This window comes from Chiloscyllium punctatum, unplaced genomic scaffold (assembly GCF_047496795.1).
Source record: "Chiloscyllium punctatum isolate Juve2018m unplaced genomic scaffold, sChiPun1.3 scaffold_283, whole genome shotgun sequence".
NCBI classification, from domain to species: Eukaryota; Metazoa; Chordata; class Chondrichthyes; order Orectolobiformes; family Hemiscylliidae; genus Chiloscyllium; species Chiloscyllium punctatum.
The window spans coordinates 250,902-259,674 of NW_027310017.1; positions in this window are offsets into that span (position 1 = coordinate 250,902).

The window sequence follows — 8,773 nt, forward strand, 5'->3', positions numbered from 1 at the left end:
GGATGGGTGTGGTTTTGAAGGGTGTGTCTGTCTGGAGTGGCACCGGCGTTGGTGTGAGGCTGAGGGTGGGCGTTCGGTTCCTGGTTAGGGATAGGGAAAGGGTGAGACTTAGCTTTAGTGCTCGTGCCCCCGATTTTGGTAATGTTTGACGTCAATTTTCCAAGGAGGCGAATGCAAGGCTTCAGAGGGACTTTGAGTGTTCGGGGGCGGGGTAGCTCAGCCGGATTTGCCCCGGCGGTTCTGCGGACGGTGTTGACTTCGAGGGCGGACCGGCCCCCGTGTTCAGTCCGAATATCGTGCATTGTTAACGGCGGGAAGTGTTCCAAAAGGGAATGGGATTGAATGTGACTGCTGAAGCCGACTTTGAGACCTGTAACGCGGGTAGCTCAGCCGGATTTGACCCGGCGGTTCTGGCGACGGTCTCGCCTTCGAGGGGGGAGCGCCCCGCGTGTTCAGGCCGAATTTTGTGCATTTCCATCGGCGGGAAGAGGTCCAAACGGGAATGGGATTGAATGTGACTGCTGAAGCCGACATTGAGACCTCTAACGCGGGTAGCTCGGCAGGATTTGACCCGGCGGTTCTGCCGAAGGTCTCACCTTCGAGGGGGGAGCGTCCCGCGTGTTCAGGCCGAATATCGTGCATTGTTAACGGCGGGAAGTGTTCCAAAAGGGAATGGGATTGAATGTGACTGCTGAAGCCGACATTGAGACCTCTAACGCGGGTAGCTCGGCCGGATTTGACCCGGCGGTTCTGGCGACGGTCTCGCCTTCGAGGGGGGAGCGTCCCGCGTGTTCAGGCCGAATTTTGTGCATTTCCATCGGCGGGAAGAGGTCCAAACGGGAATGGGATTGAATGTGACTGCTGAAGCCGACATTGAGACCTCTAACGCGGGTAGCTCGGCCGGATTTGACCCGGCGGTTCTGCCGAAGGTCTCACCTTCGAGGGGGGAGCGTCCCGCGTGTTCAGGCCGAATTTTGTGCATTTCCATCGGCGGGAAGAGGTCCAAACGGGAATGGGATTGAATGTGACTGCTGAAGCCGACATTGAGACCTCTAACGCGGGTAGCTCGGCCGGATTTGACCCGGCGGTTCTGCCGAAGGTCTCACCTTCGAGGGGGGAGCGCCCACCGTGTACAGGCCGATTTTCATGCATTTCCAACCGTGGGAAGGGGTCCGAAAGGGGATGGGGGTGAACGTGACTGCTCAACCCGACTTTGAGACCTGTAACGCGGGTAGCTCAGCCGGATTTGACCCGGCGGTTCTGGCGACGGTCTCGCCTTCGAGGGGGGAGCGTCCCGCGTGTTCAGGCCGAATTTTGTGCATTTCCATCGGCGGGAAGAGGTCCAAACGGGAATGGGATTGAATGTGACTGCTGAAGCCGACATTGAGACCTCTAACGCGGGTAGCTCGGCAGGATTTGACCCGGCGGTTCTGCCGAAGGTCTCACCTTCGAGGGGGGAGCGCCCACCGTGTACAGGCCGATTTTCATGCATTTCCAACCGTGGGAAGGGGGCCGAAAGGGGATGGGGGTGAATGTGACTGCTCAACCCGACTTTGAGGCATCTAACCCGGGTAGCTCAGCCGGGTTTGACCCGGCGGTTCTGCCGACGGCCTCGCCTTCGAGGGGGGAGCGTCCCCCGTGTACAGGCCGATTTTCATGCATTTCGAACCGTGGGAAGTGGCCCAAAAGGGGATGGGAGTGAATGTGACTGCTCAACCCGACTTTGGCGCTTCCGAGCCGGGTAGCTCAGCCGGGTTTGACCCGGCGGTTCTGCCGACGGTCTCGTCTTCGAGGCGGGTGCCTCCCCCGTGTACAGGCCGATTTTCATGCATTTCGTACCGTGGGAAGTGGTCCAAAAGGGAATGGGGGTGGACGTGACTGCTCATACCGACATCGAGACTTGTAAGCCGTGTAGCTCGGCCGGGTTTGATCCGGCGGGTCTGCCGACGGTCTCGTCTTCGAGAGGGGGGCCTCCCCCGTGTACAGGCCGATTTTCGTGCATTTCCAACGGTGGGAAGAGGTTCATAAGGGGATGGGGGTGAATGTGACTGCTCAACCCGACTCTGAGGCTTCTAACCCGGGTAGCTCGGCCGGGTTTGACCCGGCGGTTCTGCCGTCGGTCTCGCCTTCGAGAGGGGCGCCTCCCCCGTGTACAGGCCGATTTTCGTGCATTTCGAACCGTGGGAAGTGGTCCAAAAGGGGATGGGGGTGGACGTGACTGCTCAACCCGACTTTGAGGCTTCTAACCCGGGTAGCTCGGCCGGGTTTGACCCGTCGATTCTGCCGATGGTCTCGTTTTGGAGGGGGGAGCCTCCCCCGTGTTCAGTCCGATTTTCGTGCATTTCGAACCGTGGGAAGTGGCCCAAAAGGGGATGGGAGTGAATGTGACTGCTCATACCGACTTTGGCGCTTCCGAGCCTGGTAGCTCAGCCGGGTTTGATCCGGCGGTTCTGCCGACGGTCTCGTCTTCGAGGCGGCTCCCTCCCCCGTGTACAGGCCGATTTTCATGCATTTGCAACGGTGGGAAGTTGCCCAAAAGGGGATGGGAGTGAATGTGACTGCTCAACCCGACTTTGGCGCTTCCGAGCCTGGTAGCTCAGCCGGGTTTGAACCGGCGGTTCTGCCGACGGTCTCGTCTTCGAGGCGGCTCCCTCCCCCGTGTACAGGCCGATTTTCGTGCATTTCGAACCGTGGGAAGTGGTCCAAAAGGGAATGGGGGTGGACGTGACTGCTCAACCCGACTCTGAGGCTTCTAACCCGGGTAGCTCGGCCGGGTTTGATCCGGCGGTTCTGCCGACGGTCTCGTCTTCGAGGCCGGTGCCTCCCCCGTGTACAGGCCGATTTTCGTGCATTTCCAACGGTGGGAAGTGGTCCAAAAGGGAATGGGGGTGGACGTGTCTGCTCATACCGACTTTGAGACTTGTAAGCCGGGTAGCTCAGCCGGGTTTGTTCCGGCGGTTCTGCCGACGGTCTCGTCATCGAGGGGGGAGCCTCCCCCGTGTCCAGGCCGATTTTCATGCATTTCCAACCGTGGGAAGTGGTCCAAAAGGGAATGGGGGTGAATGTGACTGCTCATACCGACTTTGAGACTTTTAAGCCGGGTAGCTCAGCCGGGTTTGACCCGGCGGTTCTGCCGACGGTCTCGCCTTCGAGGGGGGAGCGTCCCCCGTGTTCAGGCCGAATTTTGTGCATTTCGAACCGTGGGAAGTTGCCCAAAAGTCGATGGGAGTGAATGTGACTGCTCAACCCGACTTTGAGACTTGTAAGCCGGGTAGCTCAGCCGGGTTTGACCCGGCGGTTCTGCCGACGGTCTCGTCTTCGAGGCGGGTGCCTCCCCCGTGTACAGGCCGATTTTCATGCATTTCGTACCGTGGGAAGCGGTCCAAAAGGGGATGGGAGTGAACGTGACTGCTCATACCGACTTTGGCGCTTCCGAGCCGGGTAGCTCAGCCGGGTTTGACCCGGCGGGTCTGCCGACGGTCTCGCCTTCGAGGGGGGAGCGTCCCCCGTGTTCAGGCCGAATCTTGTGCATTTCGAACCGTGGGAAGTTGCCCAAAAGTCGATGGGAGTGAATGTGACTGCTCAACCCGACTTTGAGACTTGTAAGCCGGGTAGCTCAGCCGGGTTTGACCCGGCGGTTCTGCCGACGGTCTCGTCTTCGAGGCCGGTGCCTCCCCCGTGCACAGGCCGATTTTCGTGCATTTCCAACGGTGGGAAGTGGTCCAAAAGGGAATGGGGGTGGACGTGTCTGCTCATACCGACTTTGAGACTTGTAAGCCGGGTAGCTCAGCCGGGTTTGTTCCGGCGGTTCTGCCGACGGTCTCGTCATCGAGGGGGGAGCCTCCCCCGTGTCCAGGCCGATTTTCATGCATTTCCAACCGTGGGAAGTGGTCCAAAAGGGAATGGGGGTGAATGTGACTGCTCATACCGACTTTGAGACTTTTAAGCCGGGTAGCTCGGCCGGGTTTGACCCGGCGGTTCTGCCGTCGGTCTCGCCTTCGAGGCGGGTGCCTCCCCCGTGTACAGGCCGATTTTCGTGCATTTCGAACCGTGGGAAGTGGTCTAAATGTCGATGGGAGTGAACGTGACTGCTCAACCCGACTTTGAGACTTGTAAGCCGGGTAGCTCAGCCAGGTTTGACCCGGCGGTTCTGCCGACGGTCTCGCCTTCGAGGGCGGACCCTCCCCCGTGTACAGGCCGGTTTTCGTGCATTTCGAACCGTGGGAAGTGATCCAAAAGGGAATGGGGGTGAACGTGACTGCCCAACCCGGCTTTGAGACTTGTAAGCCGGGTAGCTCAGCCGGGTTGGACCCGGCGGTTCTGCCGACGGTCTCGACTTCGAGGCGGGTGCCTCCCCCGTGTACAGGCCGATTTTCATGCATTTGCAACGGTGGGAAGTTGCCCAAAAGTCGATGGGAGTGAATGTGACTGCTCAACCCGACTTCGAGACTTGTAAGCCGGGTAGCTCAGCCGGGTTTGACCCGGCGGTTCTGCCGACGGTCTCGCCTTCGAGGGGGGAGCCTCCCCCGTGTACAGGCCGATTTTCGTGCATTTCCAACGGTGGGAACAGGTTCAAAAGGGGATGGGAGTGATTGTGACTGCTCAACCCGACTCTAGGGCTTCTAACCCGGGTAGCCCGGCCGGGTTTGACCCGGCGGTTCTGCCGACGGTCTCGTCTTCGAGGCGGGTGCCTCCCCCGTATACAGGCCGATTTTCGTGCATTTCGAACCGTGGGAAGTGGTCCAAAAGGGAATGGGGGTGGACGTGTCTGCTCATACCGACTTTGAGACTTGTAAGCCGGGTAGCTCAGCCGGGTTTGATCCGGCGGTTCTGCCGACGGTCTCGCCTTCGAGGGGGGAGCCTCCCCCGTGTTCAGTCCGATTTCCATGCATTTCCAACCGTGGGAAGTTGCCCAAAAGGGGATGGGAGTGAATGTGACTGCTCAACCCGACTTTGGCGCTTCCGAGCCGGGTAGCTCAGCCGGGTTTGACCCGGCGGTTCTGCCGACGGTCTCGTCTTCGAGGCGGGTGCCTCCCCCGTATACAGGCCGATTTTCATGCATTTCGAACCGTGGGAAGTGGTCCAAAAGGGAATGGGGGTGGACGTGTCTGCTCATACCGACTTTGAGACTTGTAAGCCGGGTAGCTCAGCCGGGTTTGATCCGGCGGTTCTGCCGACGGTCTCGCCTTCGAGGGGGGAGCCTCCCCCGTGTTCAGTCCGATTTCCGTGCATTTCCAACCGTGGGAAGTTGCCCAAAAGGGGATGGGAGTGAATGTGACTGCTCAACCCGACTTTGGCGCTTCCGAGCCGGGTAGCTCAGCCGGGTTTGACCCGGCGGTTCTGCCGACGGTCTCGTCTTCGAGGCGGGTGCCTCCCCCGTGTACAGGCCGATTTTCATGCATTTGGAACCGTGGGAAGTGGTCCAAAAGGGAATGGGGGTGGACGTGACTGCTCATACCGACTTTGAGACTTGTAAGCCGGGTAGCTCAGCCGGGTTTGACCCGGCGGTTCTGCCGACGGTCTCGCCTTCGAGGGGGGAGCCTCCCCCGTGTTCAGTCCGATTTTCGTGCATTTCCCACGGTGGGAAATGGTATCTTTCATTACGGGGACAAGGGTCTGAAGCGGTGAAGTCAGTAACCGGCATAGTTAAGGAAAGGGTTCGAATTTTCTCAACAGTACGAAAAAAGTGAGCAGGGAAGCTAGAGAAGGTGTCAGTGAGTCCCAAACGAGTGAACCGCAAAACTTAGGGAAATGCCCGAAAGCGTTTTAAAGGGTGAAATCGGGAACGAGGAAATGATCGGAAAGTGCCTGAAAGTGCTAAATGAGTAAACAGAAAAACGAAGAAAAATGTTTGAAAAGAAGAAGTGAGTAACCAGGAAAACTTAGAAAAATGTTCAAAACGAAGAAATCAGTAACCAGGAAAACTTAGAAAAATGATCAAAAAGAAGAAATGAGTAACCAGGAAAACTTAGAAAAATGTTTAAAAAGAAGAAATCAGTAACCAGGAAAACTTAGGAAAATGTTTAAAAAGAAGAAATCAGTAACCAGAAAAACGGCGAAAAATGTTTAAAAAGAAGAAATGAGTAACCAGAAAAACTTAGAAAAATGCTTAAAAAGAAGAAATCAGTAACCAGGAAAACTTAGAAAAATGTTTAAAAAGAAGAAATCAGTAACCAGGAAAACTTAGAAAAATGTTTAAAAAGAAGAAATCAGTAACCAGGAAAACTTAGAAAAATGTTATAAAAGAAGAAGTGAGTAACCAGAAAAACTTAGAAAAATGTTTAAAAAGAAGAAATCAGTAACCAGAAAAACTGCGAAAAATGTTTAAAAAGAAGAAATCAGTAACCAGAAAAACGGCGAAAAATGTTTAAAAAGAAGAAATCAGTAACCAGAAAAACTTAGAAAAATGTTTAAAAAGAAGAAGTGAGTAACCAGAAAAACTTAGAAAAATGTTTAAAAAGAAGAAATGAGTAACCAGAAAAACTTAGAAAAATGTTTAAAAAGAAGAAATCAGTAACCAGAAAAACTTAGAAAAATGTTTAAAAAGAAGAAATCAGTAACCAGGAAAACTTAGAAAAATGTTTAAAAAGAAGAAATCAGTAACCAGAAAAACTGCGAAAAATGTTTAAAAAGAAGAAATCAGTAACCAGAAAAACTTAGAAAAATGTTTAAAAAGAAGAAGTGAGTAACCAGAAAAACTTAGAAAAATGTTTAAAAAGAAGAAATCAGTAACCAGAAAAACGGCGAAAAATGTTTAAAAAGAAGAAATCAGTAACCAGACAAACTGCGAAAAATGTTTAAAAAGAAGAAATCAGTAACCAGAAAAACTTAGAAAAATGTTTAAAAAGAAGAAATCAGTAACCAGAAAAACTTAGAAAAATGTTTCAAAAGAAGAAGTGAGTAACCAGAAAAACTTAGAAAAATGTTTAAAAAGAAGAAGTGAGTAACCAGAAAAACTTAGAAAAATGTTTAAAAAGAAGAAATCAGTAACCAGAAAAACTTAGAAAAATGTTTAAAAAGAAGAAATCAGTAACCAGAAAAACTGCGAAAAATGTTTAAAAAGAAGAAATCAGTAACCAGGAAAACTTAGAAAAATGTTTAAAAAGAAGAAATGAGTAACCAGGAAAACTTAGAAAAATGTTTAAAAAGAAGAAATGAGTAACCAGGAAAACTTAGAAAAATGTTTAAAAAGAAGAAATCAGTAACCAGAAAAACTTAGAAAAATGTTTAAAAAGAAGAAATCAGTAACCAGAAAAACGGCGAAAAATGTTTAAAAAGAAGAAATGAGTAACCAGAAAAACTTAGAAAAATGTTTAAAAAGAAGAAATCAGTAACCAGAAAAACGGCGAAAAATGTTTAAAAAGAAGAAATCAGTAACCAGAAAAACTTAGAAAAATGTTTAAAAAGAAGAAATGAGTAACCAGAAAAACTTAGAAAAATGTTTAAAAAGAAGAAATCAGTAACCAGAAAAACTTAGAAAAATGTTTAAAAAGAAGAAATGAGTAACCAGAAAAACTTAGAAAAATGTTTAAAAAGAAGAAATCAGTAACCAGAAAAACGGCGAAAAATGTTTAAAAAGAAGAAATCAGTAACCAGAAAAACGGCGAAAAATGTTTAAAAAGAAGAAATCAGTAACCAGACAAACTGCGAAAAATGTTTAAAAAGAAGAAATCAGTAACCAGAAAAACTTAGAAAAATGTTTAAAAAGAAGAAATCAGTAACCAGGAAAACTTGGAAAAAAACACTTAGAAAAATTTTCAGCAAAGTGTGAAAAATATTCTAAGTGTCAGCGGAGGAAAATGCTGCAGCATCGGGAAAGATTCGCAAACTTACACCGAACATGTGCTCCGAAGTGCCGGAGGAATTGGGTGAATTGAGCCCGGCAAATGGCCAGCTGTCGTTTTGTGCCTGCAGCCCGAAAACTTTAACTTTGTCTGTCGCGGAAGTCCGGACCGAGAAAAATCCAAACGGTTTTGACCGGACCGAGTTCCAGACCGATGCAGTCAAATTTGGAATTCAGACCCATTCAGTGCCACTTGTAGTTTTTCCGCAGTGAGGTTGGCGGGGTACCCGGAGATATATGGGAACACGATTTTTAGAACAAAATGGCGGCGCGGGACCGTTCTGAAAGGCATCCGAAAAACGGTTCCACGGGCATAGCACTTTAATGACAGGTATGAGTGCATGCCGGAGAGCTCTTGGAAGTCGAATTTTTGACACTTTGTCAATTTTTTGACAGATTTGACAAACTCTTTCTGTCTGTTCTAAGAGTCAGTCAGAGACTTGTGCGGCGGTCTTTTGACACTATTGGAGGGCGGGCAAACCCCACGTTGACTCCGGCCGTCCCTCCACAGGCGCTCGTGTCCAAAATGAAGGCGAGAGACGCGAGTGGCCTGGTTCCCTTGGGTGTTGCCAAGAAGGCTGCGGGCTGACCGTTGCCTGAGCACTCCCTAAAGCCTCTTGTGATGAGAGCAGACCTCGCCTGCCGCACGACCGGCTCTGGGAGTCGTTGGGCCGCTATTTGTGAATAGTCTGGTCCTCCTCTGCCACCCGGACAAGCGCGATGGCTCTGCCGCCCTGCGGTGCTCGTCACCCAGGTTTGGGGAACACGATACTCGTAACAAAAATAAAAGGCGGCTCGGGACCTGCAGGCGAAAGGGGTCCCGTGGTGCTAAGCACGTCGACTTCGGGTCTCGGTGCAAGCCGGAGAGCTCACGGAAGTCTAAAGTTTTCGGCACGTGGTCGAATCTTTTCAAAGGCTTACCCGGCTCTT